Source organism: Schistocerca cancellata, chromosome 6 (assembly GCF_023864275.1).
Source record: "Schistocerca cancellata isolate TAMUIC-IGC-003103 chromosome 6, iqSchCanc2.1, whole genome shotgun sequence".
Taxonomy (NCBI): Eukaryota; Metazoa; Arthropoda; class Insecta; order Orthoptera; family Acrididae; genus Schistocerca; species Schistocerca cancellata.
In genome coordinates this window covers 614,403,057-614,423,136 of record NC_064631.1, presented here as the reverse complement: position 1 = coordinate 614,423,136, position 20,080 = coordinate 614,403,057, and positions in this window count along the sequence as shown.

Sequence of the window (20,080 nt, the reverse complement as noted above, 5' to 3'; positions counted from 1 at the left end):
TGGCGATTAAAACGATTTCGCCCCCGTCGACAAGGTATCCCCCTTTAAACGCTCATCTCTTTTTACCTCCACTGTCACGTGGCTGAATGTGTATAAGGCTGTGTGGCATCATTCAAACACAGCCAAATTGTCACACTAGCTGTGTATCTCTATCAAAGTGGACATATGTCCTCACCTCGGTGGCGATTAAAACGATTTCGCCCCCGTCGACAAGGTATCCCCCTTTAAACGCTCATCTCAATTCTGCACGCCGCTCGGCCAACAGCGGACTACTGCAGACCGACACTTAAGAGACGCCAAATGCAGATCGACATCGAGAGACAGGCCCTGTCATATGGCACTCACGGTGTATACGCCGAAATGAAATGTAAATAATACATCTTTTGTAGTGGTCGTCGCTCTACTGCAGTGTCACACATGCCGAATGAATAGGAAAACGGTAGAATGTCCGCATAGGGCCATGTTTTTACCTCCACTGTCACGTGGCTGATTGTGTATAAGGCTGTGTGGCATCATTCAAACACAGCCAAATTGTCACACTAGCTGCGTATCTCTATCAAAGTGGACATATGTCCTCATCTCGGTGGCGATTAAAACGATTTCGCCCCCGTCGACAAGGTATCCCCCTTTAAACGCTCATCTCTTTTTACCTCCACTGTCACGTGGCTGAATGTGTATAAGGCTGTGTGGCATCATTCAAACACAGCCAAATTGTCACACTAGCTGTGTATCACTATCAAAGTGGACATATGTCCTCACCTCGTTGGCGATTAACACGATTTCGCCCCCGTCGACAAGGTATCCCCCTTTAAACGCTCATCTCATCTCTTTTTACCTCCACTGTCACGTGGCTGAATGTGTATAAGGCTGTGTGGCATCATTCAAACGCAGCCAAATTGTCACACTAGCTGTGTATCTCTATCAAAGTGGACATATGTCCTCACCTCGGTGGCGATTAAAACGATTTCGCCCCCGTCGACAAGGTATTCCTCTTTAAACGCTCATCTCAATTCTGGACGCCGCTCGGCCAACAGCGGCCTACTGCAGACCGACACTTAAGAGACGCCAAATGCAGATCGACATCGAGAGAGAGGCCCTGTCATATGGCACTCGCGGTGTATACGCCGAAATGAAATGTAAATAATACTTCTTTTGTAGTGGTCGTCGCTCTACTGCAGTGTCACACATGCCGAATGAATAGGAAAACGGTAGAATGTCCGCATAGGGCCATGTTTTTACCTCCACTGTCACGTGGCTGAATGTGTATAAGGCCGTGTGGCATCATTCAAACACAGCCAAATTGTCACACTAGCTGTGTATCTCTATCAAAGTGGACATATGTCCTCATCTCGGTGGCGTTTAAAACGATTTCGCCCCCGTCGACAAGGTATCCCCCTTTAAACGCTCATCTCTTTTTACCTCCACTGTCACGTGGCTGAATGTGTATAAGGCTGTGTGGCATCATTCAAACACAGCCAAATTGTCACACTAGCTGTGAATCTCTATCAAAGTGGACATATGTCCTCACCTCGGTGGCGATTAAAACGATTTCGCCCCCGTCGACAAGGTATCCCCCTTTAAACGCTCATCTCAATTCTGCACGCCGCTCGGCCAACAGCGGACTACTGCAGACCGACACTTAAGAGACGCCAAATGCAGATCGACATCGAGAGAGAGGCCCTGTCATATGGCACTCGCGGTGTATACGCCGAAATGAATTGTAAATAATACATCTTTTGTAATGGTCGTCGCTCTACTGAAGTGTCACACATGCCGAATGAATAGGAAAACGGTAGAATGTCCGCATAGGGCCATGTTTTTACCTCCACTATCACGTGGCTGAATGTGTATAAGGCTGTGTGGCATCATTCAAACACAGCCAAATTGTCACACTAGCTGTTTATCACTATCAAAGTGGACATATGTCCTCACCTCAGTGGCGATTAACACGATTTCGCCCCCGTCGACAAGGTATCCCCCTTTAAACGCTCATCTCATCTCTTTTTACCTCCACTGTCACGTAGCTGAATGTGTATAAGGCTGTGTGGCATCATTCAAACACAGCCAAATTGTCACACTAGCTGTGTATCTCTATCAAAGTGGACATATGTCTCACCTCGGTGGCGATTAAAACGATTTCGCCCCCGTCGACAAGGTATCCCCCTTTAAACGCTCATCTCTATTCTGCACGCCGCTCGGCCAACAGCGGCCTACTGCAGACCGACACTTAAGAGACGCCAAATGCAGATCGACATCGAGAGAGAGGCCCTCTCATATGGCACTCGCGGTGTATACGCCGAAATGAAATGAAAATAATACATCTTTTGTAGTGGTCGTCGCTCTACTACAGTGTCACACATGCAGAATGAATAGGAAAACGGTAGAATGTCCGCATAGGGCCATGTTTTTACCTCCAATGTCACGTGGCTGAATGTGTATAAGGCCGTGTGGCATCATTCAAACACTGCCAAATTGTCACACTAGCTGTGTATCTCTATCAAAGTGGACATATGTCCTCATCTCGGTGGCGATTAAAACGATTTCGCCCCCGTCGACAAGGTATCCCCCTTTAAACGCTCATCTCTTTTTAACTCCACTGTCACGTGGCTGAATGTGTATAAGGCTGTGTGGCATCATTCAAACACAGCCAAATTGTCACACTAGCTGTGTATCTCTATCAAAGTGGACATATGTCCTCATCTCGGTGGCGATTAAAACGATTTCGCCCCCGTCGACAAGGTATCCCCCTTTAAACGCTCATCTCTTTTTACCTCCACTGTCACGTGGCTGAATGTGTATAAGGCTGTGTGGCATCATTCAAACACAGCCAAATTGTCACACTAGCTGTGTATCTCTATCAAAGTGGACATATGTCCTCACCTCGGTGGCGATTAAAACGATTTCGCCCCCGTCGACAAGGTATCCCCCTTTAAACGCTCATCACCAATTCTGCACGCCGCTCGGCCAACAGCGGCCTACTGCAGACCGATACTTAAGAGACGCCAAATGCAGATCGACATCGGGAGAGAGGCCCTGTCATATGGCACTCGCGGTGTATACACCGAAATGAAATGTAAATAATATATCTTTTGTAGTGGTCGTCGCTCTACTGCAGTGTCACACATGCCGAATGAATAGGAAAACGGTAGAATGTCCGCATAGGGCCATGTTTTTACCTCCACTGTCACGTGGCTGAATGTGTATAAGGCTGTGTGGCATCATTCAAACACAGCCAAATTGTCACACTAGCTGTGTATCTCTATCAAAGTGGACATATGTCCTCACCTCGGTGGCGATTAAAACGATTTCGCCCCCGTCGACAAGGTATCCCCCTTTAAACGCTCATCTCTTTTTACGTTCACTGTCACGTGGCTGAATGTGTATAAGGCCGTGTGGCATCATTCAAACACAGATAAATTATCACTAGCTGTGTATCTCTATCAAAGTGGACATATGTCCTCATCTCGGTGGCGATTAAAACGATTTCGCCCCCGTCGACAAGGTATCCCCCTTTAAACGCTCATCTCTTTTTACCTCCACTGTCACGTGGCTGAATGTGTATAAGGCTGTGTGGCATCATTCAAACACAGCCAAATTGTCACACTAGCTGTGAATCTCTATCAAAGTGGACATATGTCCTCACCTCGGTGGCGATTAAAACGATTTCGCCCCCGTCGACAAGGTATCCCCCTTTAAACGCTCATCTCAATTCTGCACGCCGCACGGCCATCAGCGGCCTACTGCAGACCGACACTTAAGAGACGCCAAATGCAGATCGACATCGAGAGAGAGGCCCTGTCATATGGCACTCGCGGTGTATACGCCGAAATGAAATGTAAATAATACATCTTTTGTAATGGTCGTCGCTCTACTGAAGTGTCACACATGCCGAATGAATAGGAAAACGGTAGAATGTCCGCATAGGGCCATGTTTCTACATCCATTGTCACGTGGCTGAATGTGTATAAGGCTGTGTGGCATCATTCAAACACAGCCAAATTGTCACACTAGCTGTGTATCACTATCAAAGTGGACATATGTCCTCACCTCAGTGGCGATTAACACGATTTCGCCCCCGTCGACAAGGTATCCCCCTTTAAACGCTCATCTCAACTCTTTTTACCTCCACTGTCACGTTGCTGAATGTGTATAAGGCTGTGTGGCATCATTCAAACACAGCCAAATTGTCACACTAGCTGTGTATCTCTATCAAAGTGGACATATGTCTCACCTCGGTGGCGATTAAAACGATTTCGCCCCCGTCGACAAGGTATCCCCCTTTAAACGCTCATCTCTATTCTGCACGCCGCTCGGCCAACAGCGGCCTACTGCAGACCGACACTTAAGAGACGCCAAATGCAGATCGACATCGAGAGAGAGGCCCTGTCATATGGCACTCGCGGTGTATACGCCGAAATGAAATGTAAATAATACATCTTTTGTAGTGGTCGTCGCTCTACTGCAGTGTCACACATGCCGAAAGAATAGGAAAACGGTAGAATGTCCGCATAGGGCCATGTTTTTACCTCCACTGTCATGTGGCTGAATGTGTATAAGGCCGTGTGGCATCATTCAAACACTGCCAAATTGTCACACTAGCTGTGTATCTCTATCAAAGTGGACATATGTCCTCATCTCGGTGGCGATTAAAACGATTTCGCCCCCGTCGACAAGGTATCCCCCTTTAAACGCTCATCTCTTTTTACCTCCACTGTCACGTGGCTGAATGTGTATAAGGCTGTGTGGCATCATTCAAACACAGCCAAATTGTCACACTAGCTGTGTATCTCTATCAAAGTGGACATATGTCCTCACCTCGGTGGCGATTAAAACGATTTCGCCCCCGTCGACAAGGTATCCCCCTTTAAACGCTCATCTCAATTCTGCACGCCGCTCGGCCAACAGCGGCCTACTGCAGACCGACACTTAAGAGACGCCAAATGCAGATCGACATCGAGATAGAGGCCCTGTCATATGGCACTCGCGGTGTATACACCGAAATTAAATGTAAATAATACATCTTTTATAGTGGTCGTCGCTCTACTGCAGTGTCACACATGCCGAATGAATAGGAAAACGGTAGAATGTCCGCATAGGGCCATGTTTTTACCTCCACTGTCACGTGGCTGAATGTGTATAAGGCTGTGTGGCATCATTCAAACACAGCCAAATTGTCACACTAGCTGTGTATCTCTACCAAAGTGGACATATGTCCTCATCTCGGCGGCGATTAAAACGATTTCGCCCCCGTCGACAAGGTATCCCCCTTTAAACGCTCATCTCTTTTTACCTCCACTGTCACGTGGCTGAATGTGTATAAGGCTGTGTGGCATCATTCAAACACAGCCAAATTGTCACACTAGCTGTGTATCTCTATCAAAGTGGACATATGTCCTCACCTCGGTGGCGATTAAAACAAATTCGCCCCCGTCGACAAGGTATCCCCCTTTAAACGCACGTCTCAATTCTGCACGCCGCTCCGCCAACAGCGGCCTACTGCAGACCGACACTTAAGAGACGCCAAATGCAGATCGACATCGAGAGAGAGGCCCTGTCATATGGCACTCGCGGTGTATACGCCGAAATGAAATGTAAATAATACATCTTTTGTAGTGGTCGTCGCTCTACTGCAGTGTCACACATGCCGAATGAATAGGAAAACGGTAGAATGTCCGCATAGGGCCATGTTTTTACGTCCACTGTCACGTGGCTGAATGTGTTTAAGGCTGTGTGGCATCATTCAAACACAGCCAAATTGTCACACTAGCTGTGTATCTCTGTCAAAGTAGACATATGTCCTCATCTCGGTGGCGATTAAAACGATTTCGCCCCCGTCGACAAGGTATCCCCCTTTAAACGCACATCTCTTTTTACCTCCACTTTCACGTGGCTGAATGTGTATAAGGCTGTGTGGCATCATTCAAACACAGCCAAAATGTCACACTAGCTGTGTATCTCTATCAAAGTGGACATATGTCCTCACCTCGGTGGCGATTAAAACGATTTCGCCCCCGTCGACAAGGTATCCCCCTTTAAACGCTCATCTCAATTCTGCACGCCGCTCGGCCAACAGCGGCCTACTGCAGACCGACACTTAAGAGACGCCAAATGCAGATCGACATCGAGAGAGAGGCCCTGTCATATGGCACTCGCGGTGTATACGCCGAAATGAAATGTAAATAATACATCTTTTGTAGTGGTCGTCGCTCTACTGCAGTGTCACACATGCCGAATGAATAGGAAAACGGTAGAATGTCCGCATAGGGCCATGTTTTTACCTCCACTGTCACGTGGCTGAATGTGTATAAGGCTGTGTGGCATCATTCAAACACAGCCAAATTGTCACACTAGCTGTGTATCTCTATCAAAGTGGACATATGTCCTCACCTCGGTGGCGATGAAAACGATTTCGCCCCCGTCGACAAGGTATCCCCCTTTAAACGCTCATCTCAATTCTGCACGCCGCTCGGCCAACAATGGCCTACTGCAGACCGACACTTAAGAGACGCCAAATGCAGATCGACATCGAGAGAGAGGCCCTGTCATATGGCACTCGCGGTGTATACGCCGAAATGAAATGTAAATAATACATCATTTGTAGTGGTCGTCGCTCTATTGCAGTGTCACACATGCCGAATGAATAGGAAAACTTTAGAATGTCCGCATAGGGCCATGTTTTTACCTCCACTGTCACGTGGCTGAATGTGTATAAGGCTGTGTGGCATCATTCAAACACAGCCAAATTGTCACACTAGCTGTGTATCTCTATCAAAGTGGACATATGACCTCATCTCGGTGGCGAAAAAACGATTTCGCCCCCGTCGACAAGGTATCCCCCTTTAAACGCTCATCTCTTTTTACCTCCACTGTCACGTGGCTGAATGTGTATAAGGCTGTGTGGCATCATTCAAACACAGCCAAATTGTCACACTAGCTGTGTATCTCTATCAAAGTGGACATATGTCCTCACCTCGGTGGCGATTAAAACGATTTCGCCCCCGTCGACAAGGTATCCCCCTTTAAACGCTCATCTCAATTCTGCACGCCGCTCGGCCAACAGCGGCCTACTGCAGACCGATACTTAAGAGACGCCAAATGCAGATCGACATCGAGAGAGAGGCCCTGTCATATGGCACTCGCGGTGTATACACCGAAATGAAATGTAAATAATACATCTTTTGTAGTGGTCGTCGCTCTACTGCAGTGTCACACATGCCGAAAGAATAGGAAAACGGTAGAATGTCCGCATAGGGCCATGTTTTTACCTCCACTATCACGTGGCTGAATGTGTATAAGGCTGTGTGGCATCATTCAAACACAGCTAAATTGTCACACTAGCTGTGTATCTCTATCAAAGTGGACATATGTCCTCACCTCGGTGGCGATTAACACGATTTCGCCCCCGTCGACAAGGTATCCCCCTTTAAACGCTCATCTCATCTCTTTTTACCTCCACTGTCACGTGGCTGAATGTGTATAAGGCCGTGTGGCATCATTCAAACACAGCCAAATTGTCACACTAGCTGTGTATCTCTATCAAAGTGGACATATGTCCTCTTCTCGGTGGCGATTAAAACGATTTCGCCCCCGTCGACAAGGTATCCCCCTTTAAACGCTCATCTCTTTTTACCTCCACTGTCACGTGGCTGAATGTGTATAAGGCTGTGTGGCATCATTCAAACACTGCCAAATTGTCACACTAGCTGTGAATCTCTATCAAAGTGGACATATGTCCTCACCTCGGTGGCGATTAAAACGATTCCGCCCCCGTCGACAAGGTATCCCCCTTTAAACGCTCATCTCAATTCTGCACGCCGCTCGGCTAACAGCGGCCTACTGCAGACCGACACTTAAGAGACGCCAAATGCAGATCGACATCGAGAGAGAGGCCCTGTCATATGGCACTCGCGGTGTATACGCCGAAATGAAATGTAAATAATACATCTTTTGTAATGGTCGTCGCTCTACTGAAGTGTCACACATGCCGAATGAATAGGAAAACGGTAGAATGTCCGCATAGGGCCATGTTTTTACCTCCACTGTCACGTGGCTGAATGTGTATAAGGCTGTGTGGCATCATTCAAACACAGCCAAATTGTCACACTAGCTGTGTATCACTATCAAAGTGGACATATGTCCTCACCTCGGTGGCGATTAACACGATTTCGCCCCCGTCGACAAGGTATCCCCCATTAAACGCTCATCTCATCTCTTTTTACCTCCACTGTCACGGAGCTGAATGTGTATGAGGCTGTGTGGCATCATTCAAACAAAGCCAAATTGTCACACAAGCTGTGTATCTCTATCAAAGTGGACATATGTCCTCACCTCGGTGGCGATTAAAACGATTTCGCCCCCGTCGACAAGGTATTCCCCTTTAAACGCTCATCTCTATTCTGCAGGCCGCTCGGCCAACAGCGGCCTACTGCAGACCGACACTTAAGAGACGCCAAATGCAGATCGACATCGAGAGAGAGGCCCTGTCATATGGCACTCGCGGTGTATACGCCGAAATGAAATGTAAATAATACATCATTTGTAGTGGTCGTCGCTCTACTGCAGTGTCACACATGCCGAAAGAATAGGAAAACGGTAGAATGTCCGCATAGGGCCATGTTTTTACCTCCACTGTCACGTGGCTGAATGTGTTTAAGGCTGTGTGGCATCATTCAAACACAGCCAAATTGTCACACTAGCTGTGTATCTCTATCAAAGTAGACATATGTCCTCATCTCGGTGGCGATTAAAACGATTTCGCCCCCGTCGACAAGGTATCCCCCTTTAAACGCTCATCTCAATTCTGCACGCCGCTCGGCCAACAGCGGCCTACTGCAGACCGACACTTAAGAGACGCCAAATGCAGATCGACATCGAGAGAGAGGCCCTGTCATATGGCACTCGCGGTGTATACGCCGAAATGAAATGTAAATAATACATCTTTTGTAGTGGTCGTCGCTCTACTGCAGTGTCACACATGCCGAATGAATAGGAAAACGGTAGAATGTCCGCATAGGGCCATGTTTTTACCTCCACTGTCACGTGGCTGAATGTGTATAAGGCTGTGTGGCATCATTCAAATACAGCCAAATTGTCACACTAGCTGTGTATCTCTATCAAAGTGGACATATGTCCTCATCCCGGTGGCGATTAAAACGATTTCGCCCCCGTCAACAAGGTATCCCCCTTTAAACGCTCATCTCTTTTTACCTCCACTGTCACGTGGCTGAATGTGTATAATGCTGTGTGGCATCATTCAAACACAGCCAAATTGTCACACTAGCTGTGTATCTCTATCAAAGTGGACATATGTCCGCACCTCGGTGGCGATTAAAACGATTTCGCCCCCGTCGACAAGGTATCCCCCTTTAAACGCTCATCTCAATTCTGCACGCCGCTCGGCCAACAGCGGCCTACTGCAGACCGACACTTAAGAGACGCCAAATGCAGATCGACATCGAGAGAGAGGCCCTGTCATATGGCACTCGCGGTGTATACGCCGAAATGAAATGTAAATAATACATCTTTTGTAGTGGTCGTCGCTCTACTGCAGTGTCACACATGCCGAATGAATAGGAAAACGGTAGAATGTCCGCATAGGGCCATGATTTTACCTCCACTGTCACGTGGCTGAATGTGTATAAGGCTGTGTGGCATCATTCAAACACAGCCACATTGTCACACGAGCTGTGTATCTCTATCAAAGTGGACATATGTCCTCACCTCGGTGGCGATTAAAACGATTTCGCCCCCGTCGACAAGGTATCCCCCTTTAAACGCTCACTGCCAACATTGCTTCGCATTACACGTTTAATAACATCATCAATCCGTCATTATACTGACTGCCTGATGGAGGTTTTTCTGATGATTTCTCAATTCTGCACGCCGCTCGACCAACCGCGGCCTACTGCAGACCGACACTTAAGAGACGCCAAATGCAGATCGACATCGAGAGAGAGGCCGTGTCATATGGCACTCGCGGTGTATACGCCGAAATGAAATGTAAATAATACATCTTTTGTAGTGGTCGTCGCTCTACTGCAGTGTCACACATGCCGAACGAATAGGAAAACAGTAGAATGTCCGCATAGGGCCATGTTTTTACCTCCACTGTCACGTGGCTGAATGTGTATAAGGCTGTGTGGCATCATTCAAACACAGCCAAATTGTCACACTAGCTGCGTATCTCTATCAAAGTGGACATATGTCCTCATCTCGGTGGCGATTAAAACGATTTCACCCCCGTCGACAAGGTATCCCCCTTTAAACGCTCATCTCTTTTACCTCCACTGTCACGTGGCTGAATGTGTATAAGGCTGTGTGGCATCATTCAAACACAGCCAAATTGTCACACTAGCTGTGTATCACTATCAAAGTGGACATATGTCCTCACCTCGGTGGCGATTAACACGATTTCGCCCCCGTCGACAAGGTATCCCCCTTTAAACTCTCATCTCATCTCTTTTTACCTCCACTGTCACGTGGCTGAATGTGTATAAGGCCGTGTGGCATCATTCAAACACAGCCAAATTGTCACACTAGCTGTGTATCTCTATCAAAGTGGACATATGTCCTCATCTCGGTGGCGATTAAAACGATTTCGCCCCCGTCGACAAGGTATCCCCCTTTAAACGCTCATCTCTTTTTACCTCCACTGTCACGTGGCTGAATGTGTATAAGGCTGTGTGGCATCATTCAAACACAGCCAAATTGTCACACTAGCTGTGGTTCTCTATCAAAGTGGACATATGTCCTCACCTCGGTGGCGATTAAAACGATTTCGCCCCCGTCGACAAGGTATCCCCCTTTAAACGCTCATCTCAATTCTGCACGCCGCTCGGCTAACAGCGGCCTACTGCAGACCGACACTTAAGAGACGCCAAATGCAGATCGACATCGAGAGAGAGGCCCTGTCATATGGCACTCGCGGTGTATACGCCGAAATGAAATGTAAATAATACATCTTAATAATGGTCGTCGCTCTACTGAAGTGTCACACATGCCGAATGAATAGGAAAACGGTAGAATGTCCACATAGGGCCATGTTTTTACCTCCACTGTCACGTGGCTGAATGTGTATAAGGCTGTGTGGCATCATTCAAACACAGCCAAATTGTCACACTAGCTGTGTATCACTATCAAAGTGGACATATGTCCTCACCTCGGTGGCGATTAACACGATTTCGCCCCCGTCGACAAGGTATCCCCCATTAAACGCTCATCTCATCTCTTTTTACCTCCACTGTCACGTAGCTGAATGTGTATAAGGCTGTGTGGCATCATTCAAACACAGCCAAATTGTCACACTAGCTGTGTATCTCTATCAAAGTGGACATATGTCCTCACCTCGGTGGCGATTAAAACGATTTCGCCCCCGTCGACAAGGTATTCCCCTTTAAACGCTCATCTCTATTCTGCACGCCGCTCGGCCAACAGCGGCCTACTGCAGACCGACACTTAAGAGACGCCAAATGCAGATCGACATCGAGAGAGAGGCCCTGTCATATGGCACTCGCGGTGTATACGCCGAAATGAAATGTAAATAATACATCTTTTGTAGTGGTCGTCGCTCTACTGCAGTGTCACACACGCCGAAAGAATAGGAAAACGGTAGAATGTCCGCATAGGGCCATGTTTTTACCTCCACTGTCACGTGGCTGAATGTGTATAAGGCTGTGTGGCATCATTCAAATACAGCCAAATTGTCACACTAGCTGTGTATCTCTATCAAAGTGGACATATGTCCTCATCCCGGTGGCGATTAAAACGATTTCGCCCCCGTCAACAAGGTATCCCCCTTTAAACGCTCATCTCTTTTTACCTCCACTGTCACGTGGCTGAATGTGTATAATGCTGTGTGGCATCATTCAAACACAGCCAAATTGTCACACTAGCTGTGTATCTCTATCAAAGTGGACATATGTCCTCACCTCGGTGGCGATTAAAACGATTTCGCCCCCGTCGACAAGGTATCCCCCTTTAAACGCTCATCTCAATTCTGCACGCCGCTCGGCCAACAGCGGCCTACTGCAGACCGACACTTAAGAGACGCCAAATGCAGATCGACATCGAGAGAGAGGCCCTGTCATATGGCACTCGCGGTGTATACGCCGAAATGAAATGTAAATAATACATCTTTTGTAGTGGTCGTCGCTCTACTGCAGTGTCACACATGCCGAATGAATAGGAAAACGGTAGAATGTCCGCATAGGGCCATGTTTTTACCTCCACTGTCACGTGGCTGAATGTGTATAAGGCTGTGTGGCATCATTCAAACACAGCCAAATTGTCACACGAGCTGTGTATCTCTATCAAAGTGGACATATGTCCTCACCTCGGTGGCGATTAAAACGATTTCGCCCCCGTCGACAAGGTATCCCCCTTTAAACGCTCACTGCCAACATTGCTTCGCATTACACGTTTAATAACATCATCAATCCGTCATTATACTGACTGCCTGATGGAGGTTTTTCTGATGATTTCTCAATTCTGCACGCCGCTCGACCAACCGCGGCCTACTGCAGACCGACACTTAAGAGACGCCAAATGCAGATCGACATCGAGAGAGAGGCCCTGTCATATGGCACTCGCGGTGTATAAGCCGAAATGAAATGTAAATAATACTTCTTTTGTAGTGGTCGTCGCTCTACTGCAGTGTCACACATGCCGAATGAATAGGAAAACGGTAGAATGTCCGCATAGGGCCATGTTTTTACCTCCACTGTCACGTGGCTGAATGTGTATAAGGCTGTGTGGCATCATTCAAACACAGCCAAATTGTCACACTAGCTGTGTATCTCTATCAAAGTGGACATATGTCCTCATCTCGGTGGCGATTAAAACGATTTCGCCCCCGTCGACAAGGTATCCCCCTTTAAACGCTCATCTCTTTTTACCTCCACTGTCACGTGGCTGAATGTGTATAAGGCTGTGTGGCATCATTCAAACACAGCCAAATTGTCACACTAGCTGTGTATCTCTATCAAAGTGGACATATGTCCTCACCTCGGTGGCGATTAAAACGATTTCGCTCCCGTCGACAAGGTATCCCCCTTTAAACGCTCATCTATCAAAGTGGACATATGTCCTCACCTCTGTGGCGATTAAAACGATTTCGCCCCCGTCGACAAGGTATCCCCCTTTAAACGCTCGTCTCAATTCTGCACGCCGCTCGGCCAACAGCGGCCTACTGCAGACCGACACTTAAGAGACGCCAAATGCAGATCGACATCGAGAGAGAGGCCCTGTCATATGGCACTCGCGGTGTATACGCCGAAATGAAATGTAAATAATACATCTTTTGTAGTGGTCGTCGCTCTACTGCAGTGTCACACATGCCGAAAGAATAGGAAAACGGTAGAATGTCCGCATAGGGCCATGTTTTTACCTCCACTGTCACATGGCTGAATGTGTATAAGGCTGTGTGGCATCATTCAAACACAGCCAAATTGTCACACTAGCTGTGTAGCTCTATCAAAGTGGACATATGTCCTCATCTCGGTGGCGATTAAAACGATTTCGCCCGGTCGACAAGGTATCCCCCTTTAAACGCTCATCTCTTTTTACCTCCACTGTCACGTGGCTGAATGTGTATAAGGCTGTGTGGCATCATTCAAACACAGCCAAATTGTCACACTAGCTGTGTATCTCTATCAAAGTGGACATATGTCCTCACCTCGGTGGCGATTAAAACGATTTCGCCCCTGTCGACAAGGTATCCCCCTTTAAACGCTCATCTCAATTCTGCACGCCGCTCGGCCAACAGCGGCCTACTGCAGACCGACACTTAAGAGACGCCAAATGCAGATCGACATCGAGAGAGAGGCCCTGTCATATGGCACTCGCGGTGTATACGCCGAAATGAAATGTAAATAATACATCTTTTGTAGTGGTCGTCGCTCTACTGCAGTGTCACACATGCCGAAAGAATAGAAAAACGGTAGAATGTCCGCATAGGGCCATGTTTTTACCTCCACTGTCACATGGCTGAATGTGTATAAGGCTGTGTGGCATCATTCAAACACAGCCAAATTGTCACACTAGCTGTGTATCTCTATCAAAGTGGACATATGTCCTCATCTCGGTGGCGATTAAAACGATTTCGCCCCGTCGACAAGGTATCCCCCTTTAAACGCTCATCTCTTTTTACCTCCACTGTCACGTGGCTGAATGTGTATAAGGCTGTGTGGCATCATTCAAACACAGCCAAATTGTCACACTAGCTGTGTATCTCTATCAAAGTGGACATATGTCCTCACCTCGGTGGCGATTAAAACGATTTCGCCCCTGTCGACAAGGTATCCCCCTTTAAACGCTCATCTCAATTCTGCACGCCGCTCGGCCAACAGCGGCCTACTGCAGACCGACACTTAAGAGACGCCAAATGCAGATCGACATCGAGAGAGAGGCCCTGTCATATGGCACTCGCGGTGTATACGCCGAAATGAAATGTAAATAATACATCTTTTGTAGTGGTCGTCACTCTACTGCAGTGTCACACATGCCGAATGAATAGGAAAACGGTAGAATGTCCGCATAGGGCCATGTTTTTACCTCCACTGTCACGTGGCTGAATGTGTATAAGGCTGTGTGGCATCATTCAAACACAGCCAAATTGTCACACTAGCTGTGTATCTCTATCAAAGTGGACATATGTCCTCACCTCGGTGGCGATTAAAACGATTTCGCCCCCGTCGACAAGGTATCCCCCTTTAAACGCTCACTGCCAACATTGCTTCGCATTACACGTTTAATAACATCAGCAATCCGTCATTATACTGACTGCCTGTTGGGGTTTTTCTGATGATTTCTCAATTCTGCCCGCCGCTCGACCAACAGCGGCCTACTGCAGACCGACACTTAAGAAATGCCAAATGCAGATCGACATCGAGAGAGAGGCCCTGTCATATGGCACTCGCGGTGTATACGCCGAAATGAAATGTAAATAATACATCTTTTGTAGTGGTCGTCGCTCTGCTGCAGTGTCACACATGCCGAATGAATAGGAAAACGGTAGAATGTCCGCATAGGGCCATGTTTTTACCTCCACTGTCACGTGGCTGAATGTGTATAAGGCTGTGTGGCATCATTCAAACACAGCCAAATTGTCACACTAGCTGTGTATCTCTATCAAAGTGGACATATGTCCTCACCTCGGTGGCGATTAAAACGATTTCGCCCCCGTCGACAAGGTATCCCCCTTTAAACGCTCACTGCCAACATTGCTTCGCATTACACGTTTAATAACATTATCAATCCGTCATTATACTGATTGCCTGATGGAGGTTTTATGACGTTTTCTCAATTCCGGAAATACTGACGAACACTATGGAAACATAGTAGACCTTGCCGTATGTTACGAATGCAATGGCTAAGAAATACATATCAGCGGCGTCACATATTTTACGTTAATTGCCTGGACATGTCATTGCAGTACAGATAAGACTACTTCACAGGTTTCAAAAAAAATTGTTAACTGTATTTGTTGATATTACAGCACTAAATTTCAAGAATTCGATTGACCTGCCTGTTGTCAGAAACCTGTTATACGTAATCTCGTCGACTGCGACTGCCTCTCTCATAGACAATTTTGCTTTTCTCTTCTACTTCGTATCAACATTAGTAAATTGTTGTAAGAAGAACGACTCACGCTAAAATGGTTTGACATGTATTGTTTCCGTGGTTGAGATTTTCGTTAGGAAATTATCATACAACAATTAGATTTTTTTCCACTATTCCCGGACGTATTTCCCCATTTTTGTTGTTTTCTGTTGTATATCATCTATAGCTAGACTAATTGCTTCACACGCTTTCTTTTGGGTTTTCGGTACAAAATGATGAAAATGGAAGTAAAAAACTTCCAAATCCATTATCGCTTTTGCAGAGCGTTTATTCAGATTATGGCAACACAGTTTGCCAGAACCGGGCAGGAGAAAAACGCTCCACTAAAGAGATTGTGGCAGTTTGAAGTTTGTTCATTCTATTTTCATATCAATATAGATCGTTCCTAGAATGGAATAACATGACGTATATACAGGGTGTTTCAAAAATGACCGGTATATTTTAAACGGCAATAAAAACTAAACAAGCAGCGATAGAAATACACCGTTTGTTGCAATATGCTTGGGACAACAGTATATTTTCAGGCGGACAAACTTTCGAAATTACAGTAGTTACAGTTTTCAACAACAGATGGCGCTGCAAGTGATGTGAAAGATATAGAAGACAACGCAATCTGTGGGTGCACCATTCTGTACGTCGTCTTTCTGCTGTAAGCGTGTGCTGTTTACAACGTGCAAGTGTGCTGTGGACAACATGGTTTATTCCTTAGAACAGAGGATTTTTCTGGTGTTGGAATTCCACCGCCTAGAACACAGTGTTGTTGCAACAAGACGAAGTTTTCAACGGAGGTTTAATGTAACCAAAGGACCGAAAAGCGATACAATAAAAGGATCTGTTTGAAAAATTTCAACGGACTGGGAACGTGACAGATGAACGTGCTGGAAAGGTAGGGCGACCGCGTACGGCAACCACAGAGGGCAACGCGCAGCTAGTGCAGCAGGTGATCCAACAGCGGCCTCGAGTTTCCGTTCGCCGTGTTGCAGCTGCGGTCCAAATGACGCCAACGTCCACGTATCGTCTCATGCGCCAGAGTTTACACCTCTATCCATACAAAATTCAAACGCGGCAACCCCTCAGCGCCGCTACCATTGCTGCACGAGAGACATTCGCTAACGATATAGTGCACAGGATTGATGACGGCGATATGCATGTGGGCAGCATTTGGTTTACTGACGAAGCTTATTTTTACCTGGACGGCTTCGTCAATAAACAGAACTGGCGCATATGGGGAACCGAAAAGCCCCATGTTGCAGTCCCATCGTCCCTGCATCCTCAAAAAGTACTGGTCTGGGCCGCCATTTCTTCCAAAGGAATCATTGGCCCATTTTTCAGATCCGAAACGATTACTGCATCACGCTACCTGGACATTCTTCGTGAATTTGTGGCGGTACAAACTGCCTTAGACGACACTGCGAACACCTCTTGGTTTATGCAAGATGGTGCCCGGCCACATCGCACGGCCGACGTCTTTAATTTCCTGAATAAATATTTCGATGATCGTGTGATTGCTTTGGGCTATCCGAAACATACAGGAGGCGGCGTGGATTGGCCTCCCTGTTCGCCAGACATAAACCCCTGTGACTTCTTTCTGTGGGGACACTTGAAAGACCAGGTGTATCGCCAGAATCCAGAAACAATTGAACAGCTGAAGCAGTACATCTCATCTGCATGTGAAGCCATTCCGCCAGACACGTTGTCAAAGGTTTCGGGTAATTTCATTCAGAGACTACGCCATATTATTGCTACGCATGGTGGATATGTGGAAAATATCGTACTATAGAGTTTCCCAGACCGCAGCGCCATCTGTTGTTGACAATTGTAACTACTGTAATTTCGAAAGTTTGTCTGCCTGAAAATGTACTGTTGTCCCAAGCATATTGCAACAAACGGTGTATTTCTATCGCTGCTCGTTTAGTTTGTATTGCCGTTTCAAATATACCGGTCATTTTTGAAACACCCTGTATAACCTTGTAAAATCGCGTTGACTACAGACGATAATGACAATATTATTGATGGTGTGTGGGTCGCTTTAATATGTTAAGGTATGAAAAACAAGTATTGTCAATAAATATCGAACGTGTGCGCGCCTGTTAACAGCCCTTGTGAAGTGACGTGCTGTGTGTAATCTGTAACAGAGCTGCAGCCAGCAGCCGATGCGGCAACACTGTTGCTGCAAGTGACAGTGGTCAACGATCAAGATGTTTTAAACGGACCGTAGCTCCTGGAAGAAAAGATATTGCGAGACATGGCCTAGCCTCGGCCTAGGGGATGTTTCCAGAATGACATTTTCACTCTGCAGTGGATTCTGTGCTAATATGAAACTTCTGAGGATATTAAAACTGTGTTCGGGACGGAGACTTGAATTCGAGACCTAGCCAACGAAAGACAAAGGTCCCGAGATCGAGTCTCGGCACAGTACGAAGCTATAATCTGCCAGGCAGTTTCGAACTGCGCGCTCTCCGCGGCAGAGGGAAATTTTCATTTTGAAATCTTTACGTTCGTGTCCTCTATTACTTAAGAAGGTTATAGTTATTCTGTACAAAAAAATTTCTGCTCTGCGTCGTAAGACTTCGCGCGATTTTGTCGGTGGCTTCTGCTTTCTATTTACAATGCAATGACATGTCACAGTGCTCGTAATTTCGTCGAATCTTCACAGGCTCAGTACTCAGTACTTAATCCAACATGCAGCACAACTTGCGCTATGAATAGTGGCTCGGTGATATTCGTGTGTATCCTAATGTGTGTTCTGATTCAGCTTACTGCATCGTAAATGTTAAGATTGCAATTTTAATGATTCTCTATATGATTTGCTTTAAGTGCTGTACCATCAAAGGGTAAAACTGACTTTTTTTGTTCAGTAGTTCTGTTACGCCTTTCAGTTTTAATAAAAATCATCTAATAGTTTTTAACTTTACGTGTGTTACTTTATTATAAGAAACTAAATTATATCAGGTTATGCGCCCAGGTTTGTTTTAAATAAACGGAATCTGCGATAAATCCCTGGCCCCTAAGTGTACTCTCACGTAAAGTTAGCCGAGATGGTAACTGAAGCGGAAAAATATCGTATTCTTTTATTCAACGGAACGAATTTCAACAAATGGAAATTCTCCTTGAGGAACTGGAACTATTACCATTTGTGCAAGCGAATTATCTCACAAAAGTAGAATTTGTCGATGGAATGGAGAACACGCAGCGTGCAGCAAAGGAAGCACGATTGGCTGAAATGGCTAAACAAGATCGTAAATGTAAGTCTCATCTTGTTCAACGCATTGCTGACGGTCACTTGCAATACACGAAAGATAAGGTAACTTCTTTTGATTTATGGACCCCTCTGTGCAATACGTTCGAGAGAAAAGGAATTGCTGGTCAACTTCTGTTGAGAAAACAATTGTTAACTACGAAATTTATCTCATCAAATGATTTGCTAGTTAACCACTTTCTGAAGTCTGATAAACTGATTCGTGATTTACGTTCGACTGGAGCTACTGTCGAAGAAACGGACAAAGTGTGCCATTTGCTTTTAACGATGCCTGCGAAATACAACGTAGTGGACACTGCAAACGAAACGCTCTGAATGAAAGACCTGACGCTGAGCTTCGTGAAAAATAGGCTACTGGATGAAGAATCGAAGCGGAAGGGAGTCGTCGGGAAAAACAAAAAAGATGAAACACCGCCTCCTACATCTTTTCATACTCAACGGTATCAAAAAAGGGTTCTTCAGACACCAGTAAACAAGAAGTCAACAAGGAACTTCTTTCAGCTTTACTTGTCACCGTTGCGGGAAGCCTGGACACAAAAGGGCTAATTGTAGAGTTAAGGTACCAAACAAGAACTCAGGAATCAGCAACTCTGTGGTAGTAGCTAACGTCAAAGAGGAAGATGGGTTTTGTCTTGCAGCATCAAATGAAGATCAGTCAACGAACAACGTAAATTGGTTCTTGGACTCTGGAGCGACGGAACATCTGATTAACAGTAAGATACCTCTCACTAATTTAAGGAAACTGGAACATCCAATTAAAGTCAGAATAGCTGAGTCAGGCATTTTTATTGAGGCTAAAGTAAAAGTAAATTACAGTCACTAGTGTGGTAAAGGGAAAGGAAATTCAGATAACGATTAATGATGTTTTATCTGTGCCTGGTCTTAATTATAATTTTCTGTCAGCCTGTCAGTCAGAAAACTAGAAATGAATGGTTTTAGTATTACATTTGAAAAGGCTCAAGGTTTAATTCAAAAAGGAAAAGAAACTGTTGCCATTGCAAATAGGAATTAATCTCAGTTATATGCTCTCAATTTTTTTGCAACGAAAAACCTTGTCAGCTGCTTCAACTGCAACTAATGCGAATCTGTGGCATAACAGATTAGGCAATTTGAGTTATGATAACATTAAACGCCTCCAGTCACAAGTTCATGGTACGGAATTGGACACTTCAACAATCCCCACGGAACAATGTTCAAATTGCG